The sequence below is a fragment of the Phoca vitulina genome, unplaced genomic scaffold (genome assembly GCF_004348235.1).
Source record: "Phoca vitulina isolate PV1807 unplaced genomic scaffold, GSC_HSeal_1.0 scaffold5, whole genome shotgun sequence".
In the NCBI taxonomy this organism is placed as follows: domain Eukaryota; kingdom Metazoa; phylum Chordata; class Mammalia; order Carnivora; family Phocidae; genus Phoca; species Phoca vitulina.
The window spans coordinates 4,339,815-4,349,432 of NW_022589708.1; positions in this window are offsets into that span (position 1 = coordinate 4,339,815).

Below are 9,618 nucleotides of genomic sequence, written 5' to 3' on the forward strand. Positions count from 1 at the left end.
GTAATAAGCATTGATGGTTAGTTGTTAATTATGTATTGCTAGTTAGAATGTGAGAAAAGAACTCTTTCAAAAGTGCAAAATAAAAAAGTTGTTGTAGAAACCATCTGGCAATACGTAGTAACATTGTAACATAGTAACATTCGCACTTCCACTCAACAGTCCTGCCACTGAGAACTTACTCATGGGGGGAGGAAAGAGTAGCAAAGGAGGTAGAGACAGGGTCTCAAGGAAAATTAAATCTCGTTATGTTTAGTCTTTTATCGGCAATTGGCAACTTCTTTTGTTGTTTTCCTACTCAAAATATAAAGCTGAAGACTCTCATGTTCTCAAACTATTTTATTACCAAGTCTGATTGCCCAACAAATTTATAAGAAAATTTGTAAAAGCTATATTAGATAATTGTGGGGAGTCATAAAACTTATCTAATACGTTAGTAAAAATTCGTCTTATTGTTGATTACTCCTGTATTTTCTGCATTTAAAATGAACTGATTTTTTTTGTCTATTCCTCTTAAAAATAGGTCTGTTTGTTCTACCACTAGGGTAAAAAAACGAGGGTGATTTCCAGAATTTTAACCAAAAGCATAATCTGTTATCTCACGGCTTCAGCTGTTTACATATTTTAAACTGAATAATGGGTTTCTAATAGTTTCAAAAATTAAACACAATCCAGACCCATGTTGGTATTTCCACGCTCAGGAGAAGCAATCACGATGCAGTGCAAAATTCTTGTGAAATTCTCATTGTCACTTATCAACCAGCAGTACTCATGATAATTAACCAAGGATGACAAGTGAAAGCGAATAAAGTATAAACTGTATCTGCTGGTGACTATTAAAATCCTTCCCCATTTTAGGCACCTGGCTGGATCAGCCCATAGAGTAGGTGACTCTTGATCTTGAGGTGGTGAGTTCGAGCCCCTCATTGGGGGTAGAGATTACTTAATAAATAAAAGTTTTTTAAAAAATCCTTCACCATTTCAGAACACTAACCTTAAATCATTAACTATAGGTCATAAAATTGCATTACAATACAAATAACATAAAATTTACCACCTTACCCTTTATAAAGGCACTCTTCAATTTCTCTTTAACATAGCTGGACTTTTGAATTTATAATTTTCACCCAAACTCAGACAAGGAAACTTATTTCACTTTGGGAAACCTCTGCATGTCATGGATTTTGCAGCACAAAGAGGATTTATACATCATCTCAGGCTCCAGAAGGTGGCAATGTGTGTGTGGACCACTCCACTCTACTTAGTACAGAGAAAGGTATTTTGAGTCCCAGGACTGTCCTTTGCCTATAATGCCTCTTCTGGCCCTACATTTTTTTTTTATGGTGACAAAAAACATACAGCATAAAATTTACCATCTCTCTCTGTTGGGCAACCATCACCACAATCCATCTCCAGCACTTTTCGCAAAACTGAACCTCTATTCTCATTGAACTAACAACTACCCTGCCCCAGCCCCTGATAACCATCATTCTACTTTCGGTCTCTATGATGTTGACACTCTAGATCCTCAGATAAGTGGAATCATATAGTATTTGTCTTCTTGTGACTGGCTTATTTCATGGAGCATGATGTCCTCAAGGTTCATCCATGTTATGGCTTATATCAGAATTTCCTTCCTTTTTAAGGCTGGACAATATTCCATTGTATGTACATCTGTGATTAATGTAGGGGGCCCTTATCTACTCCATTGATGGCCCGAATAAAACAGAGGGTGACCTTCCTTCAAAGAAGAGGGAACTCCTCCTGTCTCACTGCTGAGCTGGGACATAGGTCTTTTCCTGCCTTCAGACTTGAACTCACCCTGGCTCTTCTGGGGTCTGGAGCCTGCTAACTTTCAGACTGGAACTTACGGCATCAGCTCTCTGGGTTCTCGGGCTTTCGGATTTGTATTAGAATATTGTGCATACATGTACATATCCCGTTGTTTGTGTGTCTCTGGAGAACCCTGGCCGATGTAATACCACATTTTGTTTATCCACTCACCCATCAGTGAGGGAGGATGGTCGATTTGGATGGCTTCCACATTTGAGCTATTATGTATAATACTGCTAGAATGTTCTTGTGCAAATACTTCTTGGAAGGTCCTGCTTTCAAACCTTCTGGATATATACACAGAAGTGGAATTGCTGAATCAGATGATATTTCTATTTTTAATCTTTTGAGGACCCTCCATACTGTTTTCCATAGTGGCTGCACCAGATTGCATTCCCACGAACACTGCAAAGTGGTTCCAAGGTCTCCACATCCCTGCAAACACTTGTTACGTTCTATTTTTTGATAGTAGCCATCCTAATGGATGAGAGGTGATATGTCACTGTCATTTTGATTTCCATTTCCCTGATTAGTGAAGAACTATGGACAATTTTTAAAGCTCTTTAAAAAACCACGTTAAAAAACAGCATACATATTAACTTGTTTACACTATGAAATAAAGCTACAGATAGACACATAGTGTTTGCTCAAATCTGCTTGTAAAGAAAACCTCTGTCTTCTTCCCATGTATCTCTTTTATCTCACATGACTACCACACTCACACTTCTGACATCAGATGTGTGGGTGCTTTCCCCCATCGGTAATTCTCCGCAAAACCAGCAGGGTGTCCTACAATTTAACTCAGTCTGACACCTTCTATCTGGGGAAGGGTGCCAATCACAAATCCAGGCTGTCACCTGTGCTTCTGATGGAGGTGCTATAGATCAGAGGTCCTTACGAACCCTCCTCTGGTTCGGTTAATTTGCTAGAGCAGCTCACAGAATTCAGGACAACAGTCTACTTCCTATTTACCAGTTTGTTGCAGAAGGTTATAATAAAGGATACCTAGAAATAGCCAGATGGAAGAGGTGCACATGGCAAGGTAAGTGGGAAGGGGTGCAGAGCTTCCATGCCCTCTCCGGGAACACCACTCTCCAAGCACCTCTATGCTCTCCAAACCCCATACTTATTAGGATTTTTATGAAAGCTTCCTTAGGCATGATGGATCATTAACTCCGTTTCCAGCCCCTCTCTCCTCTCTGGAGAAGGGGGATGATAGGGTGCAGAAAATCCCAAGCTTCTAATCCTAGCTTGGTCTTTTCAGTAACCAGCCCCATCCAGGAGCCCACCAAGAGCCACCTCATTAGAACAGAAGACACGGGTATCACCTAGGATATCCCAAGGGATTTAGGATCCGGGGTCAAAGACCAATATATATATATATTTGTGTGTGTGTATATATATATATATATATATATATATTTCTAAAGTCTTTTAAAAAATAATGTGTGCTTATTTATTTACATGGTAAAATAAAACTAGAGACAGTTCTTGATCATTGATCTGCAACTTTTCTCAAATATGCTGCTTCATTTGCAAACACACCGGTGAAGCAAAATTAGAAACACAAGGCTGCTGAGTTGACCAGGGGATTTAGTTGGATTGATTTCATAGTTACTGTTATCAACCCGTGTTAGCAAAACAAACCTACATCCTTTGTAAGAGCACATCTGTTCTAACACCCACACCCTCTAGGTCACCATGTCCTTGGTCACTCAGGGGATGTGCCGACAATCTGAACTCCACTTTCTAAACCCTAGTGCCTGACCACTCTTCTCTCTAACTGAAGAATTGTTTTCCTCTGGATTTGTTAGTCTTGTCCCATAGATATTCTACTTTTTAAGGTGATTTTGCATATTTTTAACTTATTATAGTTTGTTCTGTAATATAAAATACAAACCCAAATGCAATGTACAACTAGATGAAGATCCCAGTTCAAAAACAAAAAAGTTTCAAAGGCATATGGGAAGAAGATGAGGAGAGCTGAATACGAACTGGCTACTTCACTGTCCATCATCGTAGGTGTATTACTGATAATGTGCTCATGCAGGCGGACATCCTCGTCCTCAGGTGATGCACCATGAAGTATTAATGCATAAAGTGTCATCATACTGCAAGTTACTTTACAGCAGTTCAACATAAAAGACAGGTACTTGATGGATGTAACAGAGTGACACAAGTAAAGCAAAATATACCCCAATGCTGAATCTAAGTGACAAGTGAATGCTTATTCATTTTATTATTATTTTAACATCTCAGAAGGAATGAAAATTTTGTAACCTCCCCAAAATGAAACTAAAGGTGAAGCACCGTTTTCTATTTACAAGTTCCAGGAAAAGCAAACTTTGGAGGTCACACCTCAGTCTTTTGTCCATGTGCATAACAATCCTTTTCTCAAAAGTAAAATGATGATACAAAGCTGATCATCATATAAAAAGCAGATTTTTCATTCAGCCATTACTTCTTGTTTATAGCATTGCGTTTGCACCTGAGTTTTTGGTTTGAAAACAGTCCACCTAAACAACTGGGTCAGCTTCAATGATGCTTTCTCTTGCTTTTGTTTTTCTTCCCAGAAGGCAGATGAACTTTTTTCTACTCTAACCCTTCAGGGTCTGTGCCCATCATATGCTTTGTTGATGTGGGTTTTCAAATTATACAGCATTCATGTCAGTTTCCAATAGACAGGCAGTCAGAATAGAGACTGGAGAGGCAAGGGGGTGTCTGCCCCCCTGGAGGACCTCTGATGGGCGTCTGTGTGGGGGTGGGCACCAGAGACAAATGGTGTCCTTAGAAGCCATGGAAAATGATGTCCTGGCTGAGGCTGGTATGGAAGGAGTGACACTGCCCTAGAATGAATTCTCGGGATCAGAATCACCCGATACGGGCTTCGACAGCAAGCACACCAGCAGGTGTCATAATGTATAGAAAATCAGAGGCACTGCTCCAGTTGCCTTAGATCCCATAAGTCAGATGGCTCTTCAACCAACCCCAAAAAGAGATTAGTATGCCCTGATACCAGAACCATTCTCCATCCAATCACCCAGACTGACAATCCAGCCAGATAGGTCAGGGAGGGCTGAGGCAGGTTAATTTGATTTAGGAAAGCAAGGGGAGCACCTGGCTGGCTCAGTCCCTAGAGTGTGTGACTCTTGATCTCAGGGTCATGGGTTTGAGCGCCATGGTGGGGGTAGAGAGTACTGAAAAATAAAATCTTAAAAAAAAAGAAGAAGAAACAAAGAAAAACAAGGACACATGATGTTTCCTGCTCCCAAGTAGAAGGGAGACAATTCTTTTTCAGGGAAATCTATTCTTTCCAACTGCAACACTTATTGCATATTTGTATTGCATGTGCATATGTTTGTTTATTTACCTATTAATTGTTCACCTACCCATACTCCATGAAGGCAGAAGCTGTGTCCGTTTTATTTGCCTTTACAGAACCAAAATCTAGCACAGTGACAGATGTATTGTAGATGCTCCATTCATGGAAAGAAGGTGATAAACAGTATCCATTGTGTAGGCCACATGTGTTTAATGTGGCCATATCTATATAGTCAAGAATTCAGGCTAGCTTATCTAAATGTACAGTTGTCTATTTATGGGAATTCATATATCAAAATCTTACCAGCATGTGTTAGATTGACAATGTTAGATTTCTGGTAGTTTATTATACTTCAGTATGCCAACCGTGATGCATGCCAATTAATCAGATTTAATGAATTAAGGTTGGTTAACTATTATATAGAGTGACCTTGTCTGTACATCTTAGGTTTTATAAGAAACATAAAGACTGTCAGATATGTGAGCACCTGGGTGGCTCAGTCGGTAACTCAGCCAACTCTTGAATTTGGCTCAGGTCATGATCTCAGGGTCTTCAGATCAAGCCCCACGTGGGGCTCCACACTCAGTGGGGAGTCTGCTTGAGATGCTTTCCCTCTGCCCCTCCCCACACTCGCAGGCACTTGCTCTCTCTCCCTAAAATAAATAAATAAATCTTGGAAAAAAAAAAAAAGATTGTCAGAAATGATTCTTAGGGACACCTGGGGGGCTCAATTGGTTAAGCATCTGCTTTTGGCTCAGGTCATGATCCCGGAGTCCTGGGATGGAGCCCCATGTTGGGCTCCCTGCTCAGCGGGGAATCTGCTTCTCCCTCTCGCTCTGACTGCCGCTCCCCTTGCTTGTGCTCTCTCTCTCTCTGTCAAATAAATAAATAAAATCTTCTAAAAAAATGACTTTTAATTGGCAAAATGAGTGGACTTCAAGATATGTGATCATGAGGCGTGGAATGACAGGACCCACTGCCTTTGCACCTACAAGGATAAGAAGCTGACAGGTCCAGCCATCATAGTGCTCTGAAGGCATGGATCCTATTAACCTTGTATCTCTCCATTTCAAGGGAAATCCTGCTGTCTGAGCTGCTGATCCACAAAGCATGCTGATCCTGCCTCAAAACATTATCAAACAACATGGAGTGACCCGTTGATCGGGGTGTCAGATGTACCAAGGGGCCAAGAAAGGTGCCTCCCTGCTCTATCCAATGTGCCCATGGCTGTTGACAATGAGAGCTGTGCACCTGGAAGAGTTCAGGCTGGCATTCTCATCTAACTTCCTATTTGGCTGCTAGATGGAGGGGCTGGGGCTCATGGGCTTCTACCTCTAACAGCTGGAGAATATAGATACAAGTATACGCTGTGTGATGCTCTATAGCTGATGATCTAGTAAAATAATTTCAAAACTCTGTTAAAAGGACTTGAAATTTGAAGTTCAGGGGCACCTGGGTGGCTCAGTTGGTTAAGCATCTATCTTTGGCTCAGGTCATGATCTGAGGGTCCTGGGATCCAGCCCGGTGTTGGGCTCCCTGCTCAGTGGGGAGCCTGCTTCTCCCTCTCCCTCTGCCGTTCCCCCTGCTTGTGCTCGCTCTCTCTCTGTCAAATAAATAAATAAAATCTTTAAAAAAAAAGAAATTTGACGTTCAATATAAACTTTTATTTATTCTAATTGTGCTTAGATCCTTAAAATTTTAACAATATGAAAGTGCTTCTCTTATGTTTTTCTAAATACTCCTAAATGTATTAAGTGAAAAACGCACAGTGGAGTAAATCATGTATAGAATGCTACCATTTCTCTAAGAAGAGATCAGTGGGGGTGGAGAGACAGATAGGGGATTTATGGAATATATTACAGATACAGATGTACGTATGCATGTATATATGTATGTTTATACATAATGACTTGTTTGGTAATTCATGAATGACATATTTAAAATACCTTTTCTTTATTTTGGGCAATTTTACAAGCCACTATGCCCCAATTTCTAACACCATATCACTAGAAAGACTTCTTCTATGAACTAGGGGAGGGGAAAACTATTAAAGCAATCACATACAAAATCACCCCATGCCACAGCTTTATCTTTTCAATGTTAAGTACAACAAAACCCATATTTTTGTCTAAAGATCCTTTTTATTAAACATTATTTCACTTATAACCTTAGGTCAATACAATTTTGAGTCCTATACCAACTAATGATCTCTTCTTTCTCCTACCTACAGCAATCGCTTTCTCTACATGTAACTAATATCAACAGTTTAACATTATTACTGTGTATATTACATATGAATCAGATAACATATACAAATTGTATACCAACACCTCCGTGTGTGTATTTTTGTTTTGAACCTTTAATGAGAAAAATATGTATCAAGCTCAAGAACACTGCTTGGTGTGTCACTGGGTCAAGGGTTGGTATGCACACACAGATTTTATATATGTATAGGCTTCCTAATAGACGATTACTATTCACATTGCACTGCAATGGATTTGCTTCAGTAAAAATATCGTTAAGTATTTTTGCAGATTAAAAAAAAAGAGTTAATTCCTTCTGTAATTTATTATTTCCCATTGATGGAGTTTCAAGCTGTTCTGTAGGCTTTTTGTTTGCTTGCTTGTTTTTTCTGGCTACTCCAAAAATGCTACGTTAAAATATAATTTTACACATGCCTTCATCTACTTGTATTTTGGGGACAGACTCCCCAAAGTGAAAACACTGGGTTAAAAGTGATGAAACAAATCTTCACATTCAATACATAGATGCAATTTGGTCTCCAAAATGTAACAATTCATAATCCTGCCTGCAACACTTTCTTGTACCCTTGTTGGCATAGGACCTTACCAACCATTTAAAGATTTTATCAACCATTAATTTTTTTTAAATTTTATTTTATTATGTTATGTTATTCATCATACAATACATCATTAGTTTTTGATGTAGTGATCCACAATTCATTGTATCAACCATATAAATTTTGTTCCTGATAACCTTGAAAAATGAAACAGTGCATTGTTCATACACTGACACCAAATCAAATGTTATTCCAACTATATACATACTGAAATGTCCTAATTCTCCACTAATTTCACTAAACATTAAATTCTTATGGTTTTAAAATACAATTGCCAACAAATCCTCCTAGAATTCATATATTCCAAAAGAAAGACACTATACTGAAGATGCTCATCATGTCCTCCTCCCTTTCCCTACGTTCCCCTCTCAGACAACCTGTCCCATGAACAGCCCGATAACTGAGCAGTGGGGCTGAGGGCACCTCTGATGGCACCAATTACGGGCTAAGTCCAAGCACAGCAGAACTCAATCTGCCAAGCGAGAGCAGAGATGAGAGTCCATGTGACCCCACAGCAGGCCAGGGAGAAGCTTCAGTCATTGGTTCTTTGATCAAAATGGTCATGCTAGGGTCTGCTTTCGTTGGCGTTTAACAAAATCCTGCACTCTTTCATGATAAAAACACTCAACAAACTAAACTAGAAGAAAATTAACTCAACATAATAAAAACCATATATTAAAGCCCACGTCTAACATCATACTCAGCGGTGAAAAACTGAGAGCTTTCCCTCTAAGGTAAGTAATAAGGTAGGTAAGTAAGTAATGCCCATTCTTGAAACTTTTACTTAAAACTGTATTGGAAGTCCCAGCCAGAGCAATTAGGCAAGAAGGAATAAAAGGCATCCAAACTGGAAAGGAAGTGGTAAAACTGTCTCTGTTTACAGATACATGATCTTATATGTAGAAACAGGAAGATTCCATGAAAAACCTATTAGAACTTATAAATATTCAGCAGAAGTGGTACAGTATAAAATCAACACAGAATCTGTAGAGTAGCAATGAACAGTCTGAAGGAAATTACAACTACAATCCCATCTACGATAGCATTTTAAAAGAAAAAAATAATCAGAAATAACCTTAACCAAGAAGGCAAAAGACTTGTACACTGAGAACTACAAAACATCGCTGAAAGTGATTCAACAAGTCACAAATAAATAGAAATACACTCTGTGTTCATGGATTGGAAGATTTAATATTGTTAAAAAGTCCATAATATGCTCAAAGTGAACTACAGATTCAACGCAATCCCTGTCAAAATGTCAGTGGCATTTTTTACAGAAATAGAAAGAACCGTAGTAAAATTCACATGGAATTTCAAATGACTCCAAATAGCCCAATCTTAACGGAAAAACAAAACAAAACGCAACTAGAATGTTCACACTTCTTAATTTCAAAACACAGTATAAAGTGACAGTAATTAAAACAGCATGTTTCTGGTATGAAAATAGATTTACAGACCAACAGAACAGAAGAGACAGAAATAAGTGCGCGGCTACGTATATGATCAAACGATCTCTGACAAAGTTGCCAGAGCTACACAATGGGGAAAGGACAGTCTCTCTTCAACAAATGGTGCTGAGAAAACTGGATATCCACATGCAAAAGAA